Source organism: Corvus hawaiiensis, chromosome 14 (genome assembly GCF_020740725.1).
Source record: "Corvus hawaiiensis isolate bCorHaw1 chromosome 14, bCorHaw1.pri.cur, whole genome shotgun sequence".
In the NCBI taxonomy this organism is placed as follows: Eukaryota; Metazoa; Chordata; class Aves; order Passeriformes; family Corvidae; genus Corvus; species Corvus hawaiiensis.
The window spans coordinates 15121139-15138500 of NC_063226.1; the positions used below are offsets into that span (position 1 = coordinate 15121139).

The following is a 17362-nucleotide window of genomic DNA, read 5'->3' on the forward strand; positions in this document are numbered from 1 at the left end:
CTGCAAGGAGACAAGGATGAGTTCACTAGTGTTTTGGTCATGATAAACAGTCATTGAGTGGCACTGCCAGGCTTTCAGAGGAGAAGAAATCTCAGGCAGAGATTACCATTTCTTTAATGAGAATGTCTGCATAAACCATCATACAATCCAGCATATAATCCTTCACCTTTTCCTCTCTAACAGTTATTTCACTGCAGGAGAGTGCTTTTGGGTAGTTATTCCGACAGCATTTACAGAGCTTCCTGATGCTTCCTTGTAGATACACTACAGGAAAATCCCAACTGGCAATTCATGCTGGAGAGCAAGCATGGGGCAAGTGTCTGTGATGGAGAGGCATGAATGATGAGGGAGCCTGAATTCAGCAAGATGTCATTTTTCTCCTCTGGGCATTCCTCCTTGCACAGCTTGCTGTATTTGTGGCCTAGTTTTAATGAGAGATTTTTGACAATAGATGTGAATGTTGACATTTTCCTCCATTTTTTTTTTCTTCTTTGGGTTTGAGCTGAGCACACACTGGAGTGATGAAGCTCAAGGGTGCCAGATTCAGTTCTACTGACAGCAAGTATCATGTCCTAGAGTCTTCTTTGTAAATCCTGAAGATGGTTAAATGTCTCTTCCCCCCATTATTTCTATTGAAAAGTAGCTTCTGCCTCATCCTTCTGGTCATAGAAACATTATAATTTCCAGTTCAAATTCACTCATGGCCTTTTTATTCTTCTTTGGTTATTTCTAGTCACTGATCTTGACTAGCTATTTTTCTTCCTTGGTGTTTGCCTTTGAGTTATTTCTGGATTGCAGTGATGACCCTTCTCACCCTCTGTTTGGTTAAGCTAAAAAAAGCTGGCTACTTTGGTCTCCCTGAGAGGAATGTGCCTTATTCTGATTATCTTACCAGTCTTCGTCAGTCTCTGGCTTTTTTTTACAATACACACGTACTGAAGATCAGTGTGTGTGTGCTGAAGAGGGGCCCACACAACACCCTCTGTGTCCTGGCTGGTTCCCCCAGGTTCTGGACTGTTTTAAATGGCTTTGCTCACCACAAGAGTCACATGTGATTTTCAGTAAATACATGGTTTTGTTCTTTAAACCGAAACCCCAACCACCATTCAGTGAATGCAAAAACAAATTCTTGTCTGTGCAGAGTAAGGAATGGTGTGTAATTGTTTGGCAAGTTAAAGGATGGAATTTTTGCTGGGACAGTCCAGGTGCTGAAAGTATTTAAATAGTTTGATTCCCTTGCTCTGTGAGATCAGGACAGTTATTGCCATCAGTCCTTTACACTTGTCTGCTCTCCTTTAACTTTCAGTCTCTGCTTCTTCAGGGAGGATCCTGTTTTGTAGTAACAAATGGAACATTTAAATACAGTAGTTACTTGTTGTGTCTGAACTCTCTGATTATTTGCAAATCACAGCAAAAGCTCCCAAACCCAATACAATAAAGTCCATATCAGAGTAAGTTTTTCCAGGCAGCCCAGGTGGTCAGGGTCACAGTGGTCACCTCAGGGTAACCAGTGTGAGCCTGATGCAGTGAGATCTGAGAAAATCTGTCCCTGGTCTGCAAAAATTAGTGAGTGGAGTTATTGTGCCATTTGAAAGTATGGGAGCTGCAGTAGAAAGTAAGAGCTTCAATGTAGTTGCGAACCATAGGTCAAAATTTCAGTCAGGGTAACAGAAGAATTGATGGCACCATTTGACTTTCTGCCAGGTGAAGATTGGGCCTAATATTTGTTTTCCCAAGTAAAAGGGTCCAGTCAATCAGGCAGCCTGCCTGGAGAATAAAGGACCAAACCAGATTTTAATTGCCCAATGGGCATTCTTTCAGCACAGATCTGTGTTTATGTGCCAGAATAATTTGGGTTTGTGTCTGACACAGGAGATCTGACTTGTGGAGGGACTTCAGTCTGGGCTGTTATTCTTGGAGGACTGGGGAAATGAGGGTGTATCCTCCCTGCCCTTAGAGTCTGCACCTGAAGACACCTTTCAGGTAGGAGTTGTTTCCTATTGGTGACCAGAATGGTGAATGATGTGCAAGCTCTCTTTAAAGTAATGTGGGAGGGGAAGGAAGAGAGAAAGAGAGAAGGGACAGAAAGATCCTGAAGGGTTTTCTTCAGCCTGGCTTAATTTGGAGGTGACACTTCATATGTCAATTTAAATTAAGCCATTTCAAAGAGCACCCACCCCAGAGCCTCTGATGCACTCTTAAGACAGCAAGTGTGGGGCACGTTGGGTGACTGACACAGCTGAGGACAGAGAGGGAGGGAGCAGCAGGAGGAGCTGAGATGAAGGGTTTCATGGCAGGGCTGCTTTGTCCCCTGCCATGTGTGATCACATGTAATTACCGGGCTGTAGTTCACCTCTGTTTTCTTTATCACATGGTTGGGCCTAGTGTTCTGGTGTGTTAGGTCCAGGTACCTCGTTCTTATGTCATGTTTTTTTGCAGCCTTTCTGATCTGAGTAAGGTTTAAATAGGAGTCTTGTCTGGGTGTTGAACAGTTAATGTTCAAGAAAGCTAACACCTGCATTTGCAGCCTTGTCCCCTCCTATGCAACTGAATAGCATTTCATGATGGCAGGGAAATAATTCAGTACAACCAGGCCCTGCTCTGTGGGTGATGAATAAGCTCAAGTGAAGTAGAGGTCATTCATGTTAATCTGAAGCAAATAGGATTGTGGGACTGGGGGAAGAGGGTGAACCCCCTTTTATGTACAAATTCTATAGCTCGGAGGCTTAGGAAACACTTAATAGTAAACATTTGCAAAGAATCCATGCCGTTAACCTTTTCCAAGGGGAGAGACAAATGGTTTTCCTGCTTCATTTTGTGCAGGTCTCGCATTTTGGTACGTATGCAAATTGTGCTGGGTGGCAGTGTCTCATACAAATCAGCCTGAAATGCAGAGGCAGCCATGCAAGCAAAATGGCTTGTCTTTCCCTGCAGCTGCAGTGAGACTTCTAGCACAGGAGAACCAGGCAGAAAGAGAGCCTGATTTGTAAGGAAGCATCAGGAAGAGAGAAGAAAACCAGAAATCCTCCTAAATTGCTGTCCCACTAGCAGAAACCTTCATATCCATGCTACAGTGCTGCCGTGTGTTTTTGATGATCTGAGGAGCATCCAGCACTGTTTCATTTTTCTTTGGGTTTTGGAGTGTCCTTATCCTGACTTCTCAAGGCAAGGAAATCTGTGATCAACTCATGGCTGTGCAGAACCAGGGAGGTAATGTTTGGGAAGAAATGAACAGCCCTTTTTTGAGATTAGGACTGAAATGGGCATGGAAGATAACATGGATGTGAAGCGTAAGCGGGTACCTTTGCAGGAATATTGACTGCCTGTTGTAAAGACAGTGTGAGGGCTGGGCATTACATTGTGCTGCTGCTGTTCTCTGTCCCAGCTCCTTTGTGGATCTGTGAATCAGGTTTTTTCACACTGTTTAACAGCAGTTACTGATACACCTGCATAGAATCATCCTAATTTTAAATCTAATGTGTCTCCAATCCCTTTGCAATATTTCTTTTATGAGTTGGGTAGGAATCAGGCATTTACAATTACAGGAATAAGTCCCCTGTTCTCTCCCTCTTATACTGTGCTTTTCCATCAAGTGTACCAGGAGCAAGTATCCAGCAGGGTGGACTGAGTTTGACTTTCTGAGTCTGCAGTGCTTCTTGGTTAACATGGCAACAAGACCAAATGTTATTTAATTTTAATGATAGGTGACAGCAAAGCAGAAGAGAAAAGGGAATGGAAGCTGATCAAAGTTCATAAAGACATGCACTTCCCTGGCTTTTTTTTTTTTTTTTTCCCAGCCAGACCTTTCTGGAGTTCTGGCTCTTTTGACCCCATGGTGCTGGAGTGAGCCAGTGCTGTTGGGCTGGACTGTGGGGGGCTCTGAGCAAGCATGTGCAGAGCACTCCAGCAAGCAGGGAAAAGGGCTGCTTGGCATTACCAGCTTCCCTGTGTAGGTGCAGACACTCCTTGTTTTCAGAGAGGTGAGCTGTGAGAGAACAGTGATGTGGCTGCAGTTTCTCACTGTGCCTTGCTGGATTGGTTCTTGCTTGCTCTTTGATCTTTTTTCACACTGAGTAACAGGCAGCATGACTGCAATGTGATGCTCTGGCTGCAGACTGCATTGTCTTATTGAAAAGTGAATTGCCTCAGAGCCTTCAGTCTATCTCCTGAGATATTTCCTGTTACAACTAGGAAAGCTGGGATTTCCACGTGATTTTGAAGCTCAGAGTTCTGATGTATAGTGAACACAGTGTACAGTGAAATCCTGTCTCTGTGTTCATTCATTGCTGCTTCTGATCCCTTATTTTCTCTTCCATTATCTCAAATGCTTTTGGAAACTTCATTTTCAATGCACTGTATCATCTCACTTGAGTTCCCTTCTGTGGGCATCATGGTTCAGTAGGAAATGCAACACTGGTTTGAAATGTTTGCAGACAAGATAAGGAAAAACACATCTGTGAGTTATTAGGGTCAGGAGTAATGTCTTTTACCTTTGGAGCTTACAGATGTTTTTTGCCTTTTCATCTGCAAAATACTTACACTTTCCAGCATTGTCTGCATCCAGAGGGTGTGTCTTGGCAGGGAATTATGTTGGACATGCAGGCTGGGTGAAGCTGCCTTGGGCATCTCCTGAGCACTCTGGCTCTGTGGCTCAGCCCTTCCACGCACTTGTATCAGTTTTAGCACTTCTCCTCTGGTCACTCATGAACTGATTCTGTAGTGGGAGACTTTGGTATTTTATTTTGTAATTGTTCATCCTCACGTGAACTGCAGGTTTCCATAAGAACCAGGGCTGCCCTCTTCCCTTGGTACGTGAACACCTCTTTTCCCCAGCAGTGACAGCCTGTGCTTGTGACACATCTGCCTCTGCACAATGATGGCAACAGTTGGGTTTTTCCAGTGAGTTCCTGATCAGACCCTTAAAACTTGCTGGAGATTGAGCAAGTTAAATCCAGCTTTTTCATTGACCAGACCATTGCTCTCTAAAAATGATCTTTAGACAAAACCCCCTTTTTAAATTGTGCTAGAGTTGTCCCATTTGTGAGGTGTTGTGTGTGGAGGTCAAATCTTTGGTTAATGTTTCATTTCCATGACCTTTTGTAGATTGTGCCCATTCCATTCCTACCATGTTCCTGGCAGAAAGGGAGGAGAGATACCATAACACAAGTAATGCCCTCATTTCTCCAGCTTCCCTGAGATACAGATATGTGATTGCCACTTGTTTTTGCAGTTTTTGCAAAAGTAGTCTTTAACTCCAGCCATTAAAAGCATATTGGACTCATGTTGGTTATAAGTGCTAAGGTGCAGGAGCTGCTTTCTAGAGGTGCCAAACACCTGGGAACTTCATCTGAAATGGCAAGTGTTTGGTGCTTATAAAACCAAGTTTACCATGGAAGGGATTACTAGGAGGAGCCTTTTTCATTTCTCTCCCTCTGCCTTGCAGACATCCATATTCAGTGGTGCTTTCCATGAGCATAGTTGGTGCCATACTGCAATCGCTGGGTTTCCAGCCCCATCATAGGGCTGTTCCACTCAAGGTTAGGTGTTTCCTAGCTTGCAGCTTAAACTTATGGGCAACCTATACCTGCTGCCAACATCATCAAGAAAGAAAGGCAAGATGTAAAGGCTGTATTTTAATTAGGCCACAATCTAATTAACTCACCAGTGCACACAGACAGACTGCACACTGTGATTTTCTTGCTCATTCCCACCTCTTTGGGGATTTGTTACCAATCTTTCTCTCTCTGTGGGAAGAACCTGGAAGCCAGGAGTTTTGAGCTCTGTTTCTGGCAGTGCCATTGATTCACTTGTGACTTTGTGCAAGTCTCTTTGGGTTTTGCTTCTGAGGCTTTACAAACGTAGGAGAGACAAACACACTTCCTTCACTTTTCAGCATTGATTGGGAGCCCTAATTAACACTTAGAAAGCAAGGAGCTTTAGACTACAGAGTGCTGCAGACGTATATTGCTGTGGGAATACAATTAATAAATAATAGCACATATGGTACAGGAGTTCCCACACTGCATATTCCAATGGTTTATTTTCATTATTTGTTTACTGCATACAGTCTGTATCAGTCATATTATATATCTCCTTAATTTTTCATTACTGCTCGAGAAAATCCTGGGTAGGAAATACTAATACTTTCCCTCCTAAAGTACTGACTTAATGGTACTGTGATCCCAGGGAAACTCTTAGAGTGTCCTGCTGCTCTTTGGCTGCCAGTTCTCAGATTCCAGCTCTCCCGTCATGGCCCTGGTCACAAGAGAAGGGGACAGGTCTAACCAGATAGTCTGACCTGCCATGCAAAATGGATCACAAAGTTTTAGCCAAAGATTTCTACTTCCAGCTCAATAATTTCTGCTTAGGTTAGAGCAGGTCATTTAGACAGACATCCAATGGGGATGCAGAAACTGTAAGTCCCTCATGGCAGAGCCATTCTTTCTGGCCCTCAGCACATTCTGCAAGATACCTGGCTTTCTGAGTCTTGGGGTTCTCTTTGCAGCTGTAACCCTTAGACATTGAGGTTCCAGAGGGCCAGGCAGTCTTTTGAGGAAGAAGCCAGTACATTAATATGTTGGGTGGATATTTTTTGTGTTAATGTCTTGTTATCCAGATAGTGGAAGCATCACTAAGCATCTCTTGGGGTTTCAAGTGTTTCCTTAACTCTTATCCTTACCCTACCAGGGAAATATGTTCATTTTACTTAAACAATTCGTGTAGCATGTTGTAGAATGGATCTACCAGATTTATTTCCAGCAGCTGATGAGACCAAAAAGTTTGGGATATTGGAGAAGGCACAGAATTTTACCCCCGCTAGAAAGGGAGCAGGAGCCAATGTACTCTGTGTACCCATGTGCTCTGGATCTGGAGAGCTCCACACCCCACTAAGTGGCTTTGGAAAGGTTAATGAAGGGAGAAGGTGCCAGCAGATGGCACTCATGAATACACAACATTGTCTCAGGGTTTTGAAGGGCCCCGATCACTTCTGGCATGTGTAGCAAAAAGTGCAGAATAGGGCAACATTCACCTGCTGAACTCAGACACTGTAGGGCAGGTGGCCAGTGCTGCAGTAAGCAGAGAGCCTTGGGTTGGTGAGACCCTGTTTCCGTTCAGAGCAGCTCATCTTTCCAGGCCTGGTGGGTACAAGGGCACAGGAGGGATGTAGTGATGCAGCCCTGCTAGTTCAGTGATGACTGGTGTCACCACCAAACTTTGGGGTTTTTTGACAACAGGATGGCCTACATGGCACCAGGTGTGCTGGCATCAGATGTGGTGGCATGCTCCTGCCCAGTGCCCCTCTCCTGCGACAGACAGGCCAACTGCTGTCTGGTGCAAGAAGTGGCCAGAATTGGGGCTTTATGGTGCTGGCATTTGTTCCTGGTGGGGTGAGCAGTGACATTCAGCTTTCATTAGAAGACAAAAATGGCACACCAGGACATCTGAGGGCACATTTTCAACAGTCAGTGAAGGCAAAGTACAGGCTCTATTTCTGAGCCAGATGAGCAGTCTGTTCCTGGTCCATGGGACTTGTCAGCCCAGCAAAGATTAGTGAGGCGAAAGCAAAGGCTATAAAGCTCCCCTCCTGTCCAGCACTGGTGAGAGAAGATGATAAGGGATTCATTGTGCAACCAGGAGATAACTGGCAGCAGTAGTATGAAGCAATGCCAGTTTTTTTGCCATAGAAATTGTCCAGACATTTTGTTCACAGCTGTGATTCACCTTGCTGCGCAGTCAGTCTGTTCTGGACCATGCAGTGTTTCAAAAAGAGCATGGCTGCCACATAAAATCTCGTGGGATTGCCCAAGACTGTGTGCAGGACTGAGTGTGAAAATCCATTTTGCTGGTTCAGGGCTTGGGAAAGGCAGGTGGTCAAGGGACTGGACCTCCAAAGGGCGAGTCAGCCTCCTCTTCCCTCACTGCAGACACCAGTAAGTGTAGCTAAGGCTGTACAGTCACTTATCTCCTTGGAGGAGGAGGAGCTGGGTTTCATGTGCCACAGCCTGAGCTGACAGATCAGATCTCTTCGGGAGATGGAGCCCATGTCTCATGTGATGACAAGCTTGAAGGAGTAGGGGTGGGTCTCTGTGGTGTTGTCTGTGTGGAAAAGTGAACAAGAGAGATTTTGGCTTAGCCAAAATGCAGAGTGCCTGTCTTACCTTCTTCTGTGGCTTGATATGTCTGCCCAGTGCACAGGGAGAGTTGGATGAGGCTGTATGCTGGTAGCCCTTACTGTAGCTTGACCTGCAGGTGTCAGCTCCAAGGAGACACTGTGGTCAGTGTGACTGGTCTTGGCTAAGGCGGTCCCTTGGGAGCTTCAGTACAAGTCAACGGGAGCTGAAATGTTGGTGATGGGTAAGCCCATCCTGCTCAGCAACATATGTGTCTACCAGCCAGCTTTGAGTCTGTGGCCACGTGTCACTTTGTCTTGTAAAGAGTGAGTGTGCCCTGGAGTTGCCCAGCTGTGCGTTACTCCCAGAGCTCTGCCCCAGGGAGCTGCTCTCCAGAAATCACTGCTTACCTGCAACTGCAGGGCTGTGTGCAGCTCTCTGAGATGTAGCAAAGACAGCATGTGCCAGAGGGATGGTGTTTCTCTTCCTCTGGTGATGAGGAATTTATCTGGCATTTCCTTCCCTGCCTTGTTGAGACTTTATGAACTTCTGGGATTTCCTCCCCTCACCACGGGATAGCAGTTGTTCCCATGGGGCAAGCACCCCTCTCCTCCTGGAGCAGTGGCTCTTCCCTGGGCTGTGCAAGATAATTGGGCTGTTCCCCTGGTGTAGAACCAACGGCTGTGCAAGGCCACTAACGAGAAGGAGCCAGGGTAGCAACAGGATTAAAAATATGTATGAGCAAACATCTTGTTTCGACTGCAAGGATGCACTGAAGCATAAGAGTCTGGGTCCTGCAGAAAGCCAGAGGCAGAGTGGATTGGCATTCAGACTGGCAGCTGCACAGTAAAGCCACACTGGTAGCACAGGAAAGGGAGGGCAGGAGCCCAGGCTTATTTACACTGGTGTAAGCTGGAGTAATGTCATGGAATCACCTACTACATTTGGCTGCATCCTGTTGGCTGGAGTCCAGTGTGGATACATGGCATCAGGAGAGCATGTGGGATACCACCAAATACAGTACTGGCCTCTGGCTCTCTTCCTCTCTGACAGTGGCCTCCATATGGGATGGGACCTGTCATTGAAAAGATTGTTTGTATGGAATCGTTACCTGCTCCATACAGTGTTGGGAGGTGGATACTGAGTGTGATGCCCCATCCTGGTGGGCTTCATTGGGCACTGGCAGAAGCTGTGTGACTGCCAGTGGAGGTGTCACAGTGGCACAGAGGTGGAGTGGGTGCTCCAGTGGAACATGCTGCTTTTTCCTTCATGAAAAAATAAAGATATTTCATTTAAATTTCTGTTTTAAGGGTGATTGTTCTTGGCTGAGTTGGGTCCCTGTAAAACTTCACAAAGTCATTTCAGGTCGTTGAAAGCTGTCAATGCACCCCAGTCGTATTCCTCTCATGCAGTGAAGGATTTTTTTGGGAGGAAGGTTTATGACATATCTTTGCATTGAAGAGCTCAGACTGGAAGGGAGACTTACCAGCTGACTGCAAAGGCATATCCATGACAAGGAAGGCTATCTTGATACCTTGGCTGAAGAGATGAAGGCCTGATATGAGATATCTTACAAGATAAATTAACATGGAAGGAGATGGTTTCTCTGTTTACATGCTGGGTTTACCAGGGATCATAAATCCCTGAGCTTTGTATTTTATGGGTACCAAAAGAAGGAAATATCTCATGGAACATGGAGGTTAGCAGAACAGTTGGGTAACCATGCAGGTTTGTAGCCTTTGATGCATGAGAGCACCCAGACACTATCACTGGGACAGGGATTCTCTGACCCCATGGGAGCTTACTGGATTCCCAGATATCAGCAGGCCCAGGGTGGAAGGGGAGTCTGACCTGGCACTGCAGAGCAGAACAGGTCCAAAGCTTCAATCAGTCTCTGTCTCCAGTGGCATTGATGCCACGTGTTTATCTTGGAAATCAGACCCTCCAGCCCCCTCTCATTTATTAGCAATTGCAATAGAAATAATAATTGGATTCAGTCCATTGCATTTAACATTTTAATGTCAGCTGAGGAATTCTTCCTGATCCCAGCTCTTGATTAGGTGACATCTTTGAGCACCAGATTAATAAGACTGACTGCATTCTCTGAACAACCAGCTTTCACAGTCAGGGGTAAGGGCTGAAATGTACTGTCATGCTTTATACACTTGACTCAAGTTGGCCAAAAGGTCATTCTTATAATCCTTAAAATATTTTTTCTTACTATGTTTGATTTTGATCCATATTGGATGGAGAATAAAACTTCCATAGATTTTCCATGAACGGTGTTCTCCCACCCTGTGGATGCATGCTGAAATTGGTGCCTCCTTGAGCTTCTTAAAGGAGCTGTCACTGAAAGTGTTTTGAAAATGTGTCCAATAGGTCTTACCCTCTTCCTATTGAGTGTCATGTGGCCAGGGTCTCATGAACATATCTTTCCTTAATCTTGGGTTTCAAAACTCTTCTACTGTTCAGGTAAGACTTGTCAAACCTGGGTTGTTTTGTACACTGAAATGCATAATTCAAGAATCATGAGAAGGAAAAACCCACTGTTTTGTCATAAAACTCATGCTGCACTGCTTTCTGGACTCTGAATTATGATAAAAGGATTATTTCTGGGATAGTGGCCTTTTGTCTTCAAATATTTGGTTCCATCTATGCTATGTCAAAGGAGACTGTAGCTGTCCCAATGACATGGAAGATAAGTCTATGGCATGAACTTCTCCTTGGTGTTTGTACCTGCACCTATGCTTAGCCTTCACTATTGCTTATGGAGTTCTCTTTGTGGCCAAAGAAAACCAAGGGTTTGGAGACAAACAGTAGAAATACTGCTTGGCACGAACAAATCTTGCACATTTTACTGGCTGTGCCCTGGTGTGAGCTGCAAGTGTGTGCAGGGCAGAAAGGGAAGGAAGGTGTTGGAGAGTGAAGAGAAGAAGGGGATATTCTCCTCTAAAGAAGTAAGCGCACTGAGGTGGTCTGTACATGTAAGTTTAGTTTTTGGCACATTCTCCATTTACTATCGTGATGTGGTCAGTCTCACTAATAATCCTTCCTCTGGACCAGCTTCCTGAAATCCTGTTTGAAGTGTCTCATTTAATCAGGTTTCAGAGGAATCTTTCTCTTCAGCCATTGCAAATTGTTTGTATCACAAAGACAGTCTCAGTCCTGCTGCTGTAGCTGTTACTGGGCACACGAAAGAAGAGAGGGGCACTTCAGCCGGTGCAGTTAGTGCCTGTGTGCTACAGCAGAGAGCCTTGAATCTTTAATCCAATATCAACCACTTTGCCTGGTCAGCAGCTGGAGAGTTTCTTGCATTTTAATTTTCCAGGTCACAACCCCAGTAAGCTTGAGAAGGGTATTCTCTAAGTCAAGACACACATTCTCTATCATGCTTTTTCTAATTGTAAGGCTTCAGTCTTGCAGGCTGGCGCAGAAGTGCACAGACAACCCTTGTCTCTGGTCTTCTAGTGCTGGGAGGGCACTGCCCTGAGCCAGCCTGGTAGTAAACTCTAACTGTCATGGGATATTCTCCAGGCAATGAAGCCTGCATTTGTGGAAAGAAAACCACATAAAGACCTTTTTCTTCTCCAGGCCCTGTGGGCTGATGTCATCCTGATGCCTATGGTACCTTTGCATTGCAGCATACTGGGAACCCGCATTCTCTAGCCATCACAAGCCATCGTGCAGAGCTATGTGTTTGCCATCCACAGCACCTTTGTTCATACTCACCCATGATACCAGTGGAGCTGTGAAATCAGAGTTCATACTGGTTTAGTATGAGGTTAATTCTCAGATTCACAACATTTTCTGTGGGAAAAGTGGATTTTCAAGGGAGAGCTGAATGAGCAGGAAGAGGCACATGGACATAAGGATCCACTTTCATTTGTGGAAGGGGAAGGAACCACTAAAATTGAAAGCAGCCTCAGCTTCTCATCTGCTTTGAAACATTAACTCAGCCCCTCCCCTGTGATACCATAGCTGAGGGTCTAGGGTCCCTGAAGGGTGCAAACCTTTATGAGTGTGTCTGTGCTACAGGCCAGCCAGAGGTAAGTCAGCCTGGGCTTGGAGTCTGTCTGACTGGTTTATCATGGGATGATGAACTGAAAATAAGGTAGAGTCTTTCCTCTTCAGCTTGTCAGTTTCTGGATGTAAGTCTGTATCTCCATCCTGTTTTGTAGTGCCTTGCTGCTCCCTTCACAGGCTGGTTCCCTTCCGGCTCTCATGGAGCCCGTCTCAGGGCTCATAGGGAAATCATGGACTTCTGTGGCATCAGACCTTTCTGCTTTCACCAGAATACCCTGAAGGCAGCAGGAGATGAGGTATGGCAAAGTTTTCCTAGCAGCTGCTCGACACTGCTTCCCTTCCACAGCAAACAGCACTCTAGTGTCTTCAGTCCAGAATCATCCCCATGTGAAATCTTCTGGTGATGGAGCACAACAAAGAGGTCTGAATCCCTGCCTAAGCCCTTTCTGCTCCTGAAGTACAACTGCATTCAGTGGAAAAGAGCCAGAGAGCAAAACTGTTTTATTGCAAACTGTCTGCCTGACAAACAGGCATTAAAAAGATTCAGTAGTGGTCCTAGGGTAAAAGCTGTTAATTCCATTTCATTTTCTAACAGCTTTATTGGCTTGAATCAGTTAATTTTCATACCTTCCCTTTAGATATTACCTTGATATGGTTTTGATCTGGGATGTTGAGATGCTCTGGACAGTCACAGGTTAAACACTGACCTCCATATTCACTATTTCTAAAACCCTAGAATGTCAGGTACCACCAATGGTTTACCCCTTTCAAGTCTGTACATCAAGGTGGGAGCTCAGCAGGTCTCCTGCTGACAGAGCTGAGATCAGATGTCAGGAGCTGAGGGCTGTGCAGGCAGGGCTGCTTCACACTTACTCCACCTCAGTGCTTCAGTAATTAGTCTTAATGATTACATCGAGGTGAATGTAAATTAAAACCCCATATCCAGACACTGCTAAGCCTGAACTGCCACAGTGTGGCAGCCTGTAAAATGATGACATTTCACCTGTTGAGCCTCTCTATTTTGATGTCTCCTGGCAGGCACAAGAATTGGTATCATTCCTGCTCCCAAGTAGTTGGGAAGAAAATGGAGAATGACTTGTGTAAAAATCTAGTATGTTGGCAAATGCTTTTCATACTAAAACAAAGATAAACAGCTGGAGAATGGTTTTTATATGTCTCACCCACCTCTAGACATTTTGCAAGCTGAAAACAGAGGCACGGTGATGTGTGGCTCTTCCAATGAAGAATCACTGTTGAATGACAACTATTTTTGGAGAAGATAAATTTGCTGAACTTGCCCATCTTGCCATGGTGGTTTTACTGTCAGATTGTTCCTTTAAAGCGTACTGCACATAGTCATGCATAGCGGTTCCTACAGGGGAAGGGATCTCTCACCTCTGCTGAGATTCTCTAGTGCAGGGGGTTGGGCATGGTCATGTATCAGTAAATCTGGTGCTTGTGCTGGGCTATGATGGCTTGGCCACACTGCCCTGGGTGAAGAATCTTACTCTCTGGTGCCAAGAAGGACTGGAAACCATTCTGTGCTGTTTGGATAGATAGGGTGAATCTTGACTTTCTCAGTCCTGAGAGCAGGTTGAATTCAACATCTTGAGCAGATAAAATTCAGCAGGCAGGTGGGCCATCTTTGTTTGCTTTCAGTCAAATGGGATGTTCCCCATGAAGGAGCATGGTTGATGTTTAAGTGCAAATCACGATTGGACTTTACAGTGATTGTCCTGAAAAATTCTGGATCCCACTGGTGTTTCTGCAGGAAGCTGTGGGGTGTTCCGTTTACAAGCTGTGTTAAGGTAGGGCTTGATACATTCAAGCTGTTAGTCTTGTTACTCCTGTTGGAAGGTGATTTAAATTACAATTTACAAAAAAAAAAAGAGGCCTGGGAGTGAAACTGGGGTTCCATGGGAGACAATACTGGGAGGTTACTGTACAGCTGCCACTGACCTGCTGCCCAGCCTGAGCTGCTCTTTGCCTCAGTTTCCCGTCTGCCAAAACTGGAGGAGCAATGCTGCTGGGCTGTAGAGCTTCCCATGGGGAAGAATCACTAAAGACAGCTCTGGTAGGATTGCAGAGCACAGGTATGAGCAGTATCAGCTCATATTGTTTCCCTCTTGCAAAATCCTCTTCCAGGTTGGGGATCTCCTTGCAGACATTCCTTTCCTTTCTGAGAGAGGCAGGATTTGTGAACCTGATGCCTACTACTTATCTGAGAGTATTTCTGTTATAGGTAATCAACTGTATCTTTGTCTTAACTTTGAATTTTCTATCACACACCTCCCCAGAGTAGGAGAGCACTACGTTAGTTCTACTAGCTCCTGGAGGTGGATTATATCCCACTTGATTGTTTACAACAGTTGTGAAGATTCAACACCATTTTAATGAGGTATAGCAGTAGTATATTAAGAAATGTATCTATTAAATGCAGTCTTTAGTAGTTGATTGGTATTTAATTGACATGTGTTAATAGTCCTATTACATCTCAGTTAAGTCCACAGTTGAAGCACTAATTTTGAATAGGGAAATCGTGGTTTGAGGTAAAAATAGGTACTAAAAGTACAGTAGCTTTTAATATAAACATTTTATTATTAAATAAAGTGTTAAGTATATTAATGAAGTCTTATACTGACTTTAGCAAGCGTTTACACTTAGTAGATATTTTTAGAACAAACTAAAATTACACAAAAGACACATTCTGTCAATTATTGCTGGAAGATTCATAAGGACTTATCTATGGAGGTAATTTCTGTCTCCTCTTAGGAAAGATTCAGACTTCATCATTTTACAGGAAAGTTTTTTAAAAAGTGTGTTGTTTGACATGAAGGTGGGCATTCTTCTCCAGGAACTTGGTCCTGGGGATCAATAGTTTGGCAACCGAGCTTCTCCAAGCTGTGGTGTTACTGCCATCCATGAAGGTTTCAGACTGCAGCACCTCAATCCACAGTTACTGCAGCCACAGGGAGGTACCTCGTGGGTCTCTTGAGTACAGGGTGAATGAAACCCATGTTTCACAAGGACAGGGTGAAGGACAAAGAGTTTCCTGGGGTGAGAAGACAGTACATGGGTAGATCCCAGAGGAAGACACGGTGTTTGGTGCCTTGCGTGATCCCACAGATTCAGTCTTCAGACTTCAGGGGACATTTCTGTCCTGTCTTGCACCTGAGCTGAGAGGGACCCTCAGGACAGCAGCCATGCATGAATTCTCTTTGAATGAGCTGTGAGTCTCTTTATGAGTCTGTGCCCTGCCCCTGAGCGAGATTTGTAGGACAGGAGTGGGAAGTATTCTAACCATTCACCGAAGCTACCTGCAAATGGGGTAATCCAAGGTACAGAGTCTTTCGGTGCCTTACCCTCCAAGAGGCAGCACATGAGAGCAGCAGCACGGTGGGAAGGCCTCTGTGTGCCAGCCTCACTGTGTCACTTTTCCCAGGCTGTGTTACTGCCCCATGCCCACGTAAGCCCTGGGTACTTTCACTACTCAGCAACTTGCATCATTCCCAGGCAGCACCTGTGTGTCCTCCTTGCTCTGTCCTTGCCTGGATCTCAGCGTATCCCAGATCCCACAGCTGAGCAGTTGGGACCCCTCGCTGCTGGCAGGCAGCCTGCCTGTTCCCATTGCTACATGTCGGTAGGTGGTTCCTATCTAATGAAGCTCCTTTCCAAGGGAGGCTGTTGACGCGCTCCAGCATCGCCAGATGGTCCCCTTACCTCTCCTCTCACGCTCCCTCGGAAATATTAATGATCCCTAAACCTCTCTGATGGAGGGGCTCCTTTTTGTGACAACCTCATTACGTGGTTATCAGAAGCTGCCACTATCCAGGTTGTCAGGACAACCAGCCTGATTCAGAGCCGCTGGGAAAGGTCTGAACCTCAGGCAAATAATCATCCTCAGCTCCCAGCAGATGCTCACCCGCAGCCAATCACTGGGTGCTGGGAAGCCATGACATCATGGGCCAAGCAGGGCCCCAAATTTAATTGTTAGCTTGCAGTGTCCCATTGTGTCCCCTCCCACCAGTGCTTCCCACATCAGCTCCTGGCACAGTTAATCAAGTGCTGCTGTGGTGCCATTTCAGACCCCCCGGGAGCTGCCTGGGCTCGGCAGGGATGGTGGAGGGGCTCCCACAGTCCCCTATGTAATGCAGCCTCGGGGAGGCGTGGGACTGTGGGGCCGAGTGCGGGTGCCTCAGCAGCTTGGCATGGGGGAAAACTGCAGGGGACTGTAATACCCACAGTTCTTACAGGACAGAATAAGTTGCTTCTTATTGGGGTTTATTAATTGATGATCAGAGTTAATTTTATCTGTAAGATGAGCTCTCTGGCAGCTACCACTGAATGTGGGAGATTATTGGGATCCTTAATGGGATACCTTCTTCCCATGAAAACCTGTTGACACCCCATCAGCAGTCATGCTGTATTGCTCAGATTGTGTCATGTTTGCCAGCAAGGTGTGATAAATATGGCAGAACGAGTTCTAGTGTGGATGAAGGCTGTGTCCACCTTCCTGCCCTGTTGAAGCAGAGGGCACTCTGTGCCCTTGTGCTTTCACTAGGGCATATCTGAGCCACCTCTGGAACCATGTATCCCATTAAGGTTACATTCTACATAGCACTGACCAAGGCATCCTGCAGATGTGTATCTGCAGAGCTTTCCTGAATTCCTGCCCTGCTTGGGCACATTCCCTGTGAAAGCAGGATCAGGCAGATTTTTGAAAGGATTCCTCTTTTTACTCAAGAATTTAAACTCACTGGTCATCCCAGCAAAGCGTACATTTTATTTCTGAAAATGCTGGTGCTTGGTGTCCTTTGCTGAGACATTCAGCCTTGCACACCCCTCTGGCACAGGGGGGGGTGCTGGTCAGGCAGTGCAAGTCTGCAGCTCTGCAGTCAGTTTGGGAGGTTCTATCTGATTAAATTTAAGAGGTGAGGTTACTGGGCATCAGGCTTTCGAAGTCCTCAGGCACATTTTGGAGGCTGCAAGAAGGCTATTTGTTGCTCAGAGCTAAAATTTCTTTCTCTCGCTTTGCTAGGTGTTGGCTACCTGGCCCTGAATTTCTGTGGGGTTGCATCTTCAGGAAGGAGTTGCCCCTGAGTGACTCCTGGCTGGGAATGCCCCAAGGAGAGGCTGGGAAGCTTGTGCACAGCCCATCACAGAGACACTCCGGCAGAGATGGTTGTGATACAGCCAGTCCTGCCTATTTTAGTACACAAGAAAGGAGC

The 17362-nt window shown here is 45.7% G+C and overlaps 1 protein-coding gene across 2 annotated transcripts in view; it reads left to right on the top strand.

Annotated features, from left to right (window-relative positions):
* PAK3 (p21 (RAC1) activated kinase 3) overlaps positions 1-17362 on the top strand; it is a 131576-nt gene that overhangs the window by 37566 nt on the left and 76648 nt on the right. The window contains exon 2 of one of the 2 annotated variants that reach the window (XM_048318543.1): positions 1873-1983. The exons of the other annotated variant lie outside the window; for it this stretch is intronic. The gene's annotated coding sequence lies outside the window, so the exon portion shown is untranslated. The remainder of the gene's footprint in view (positions 1-1872; positions 1984-17362) is intronic. 2 annotated transcript variants of the gene reach the window in all.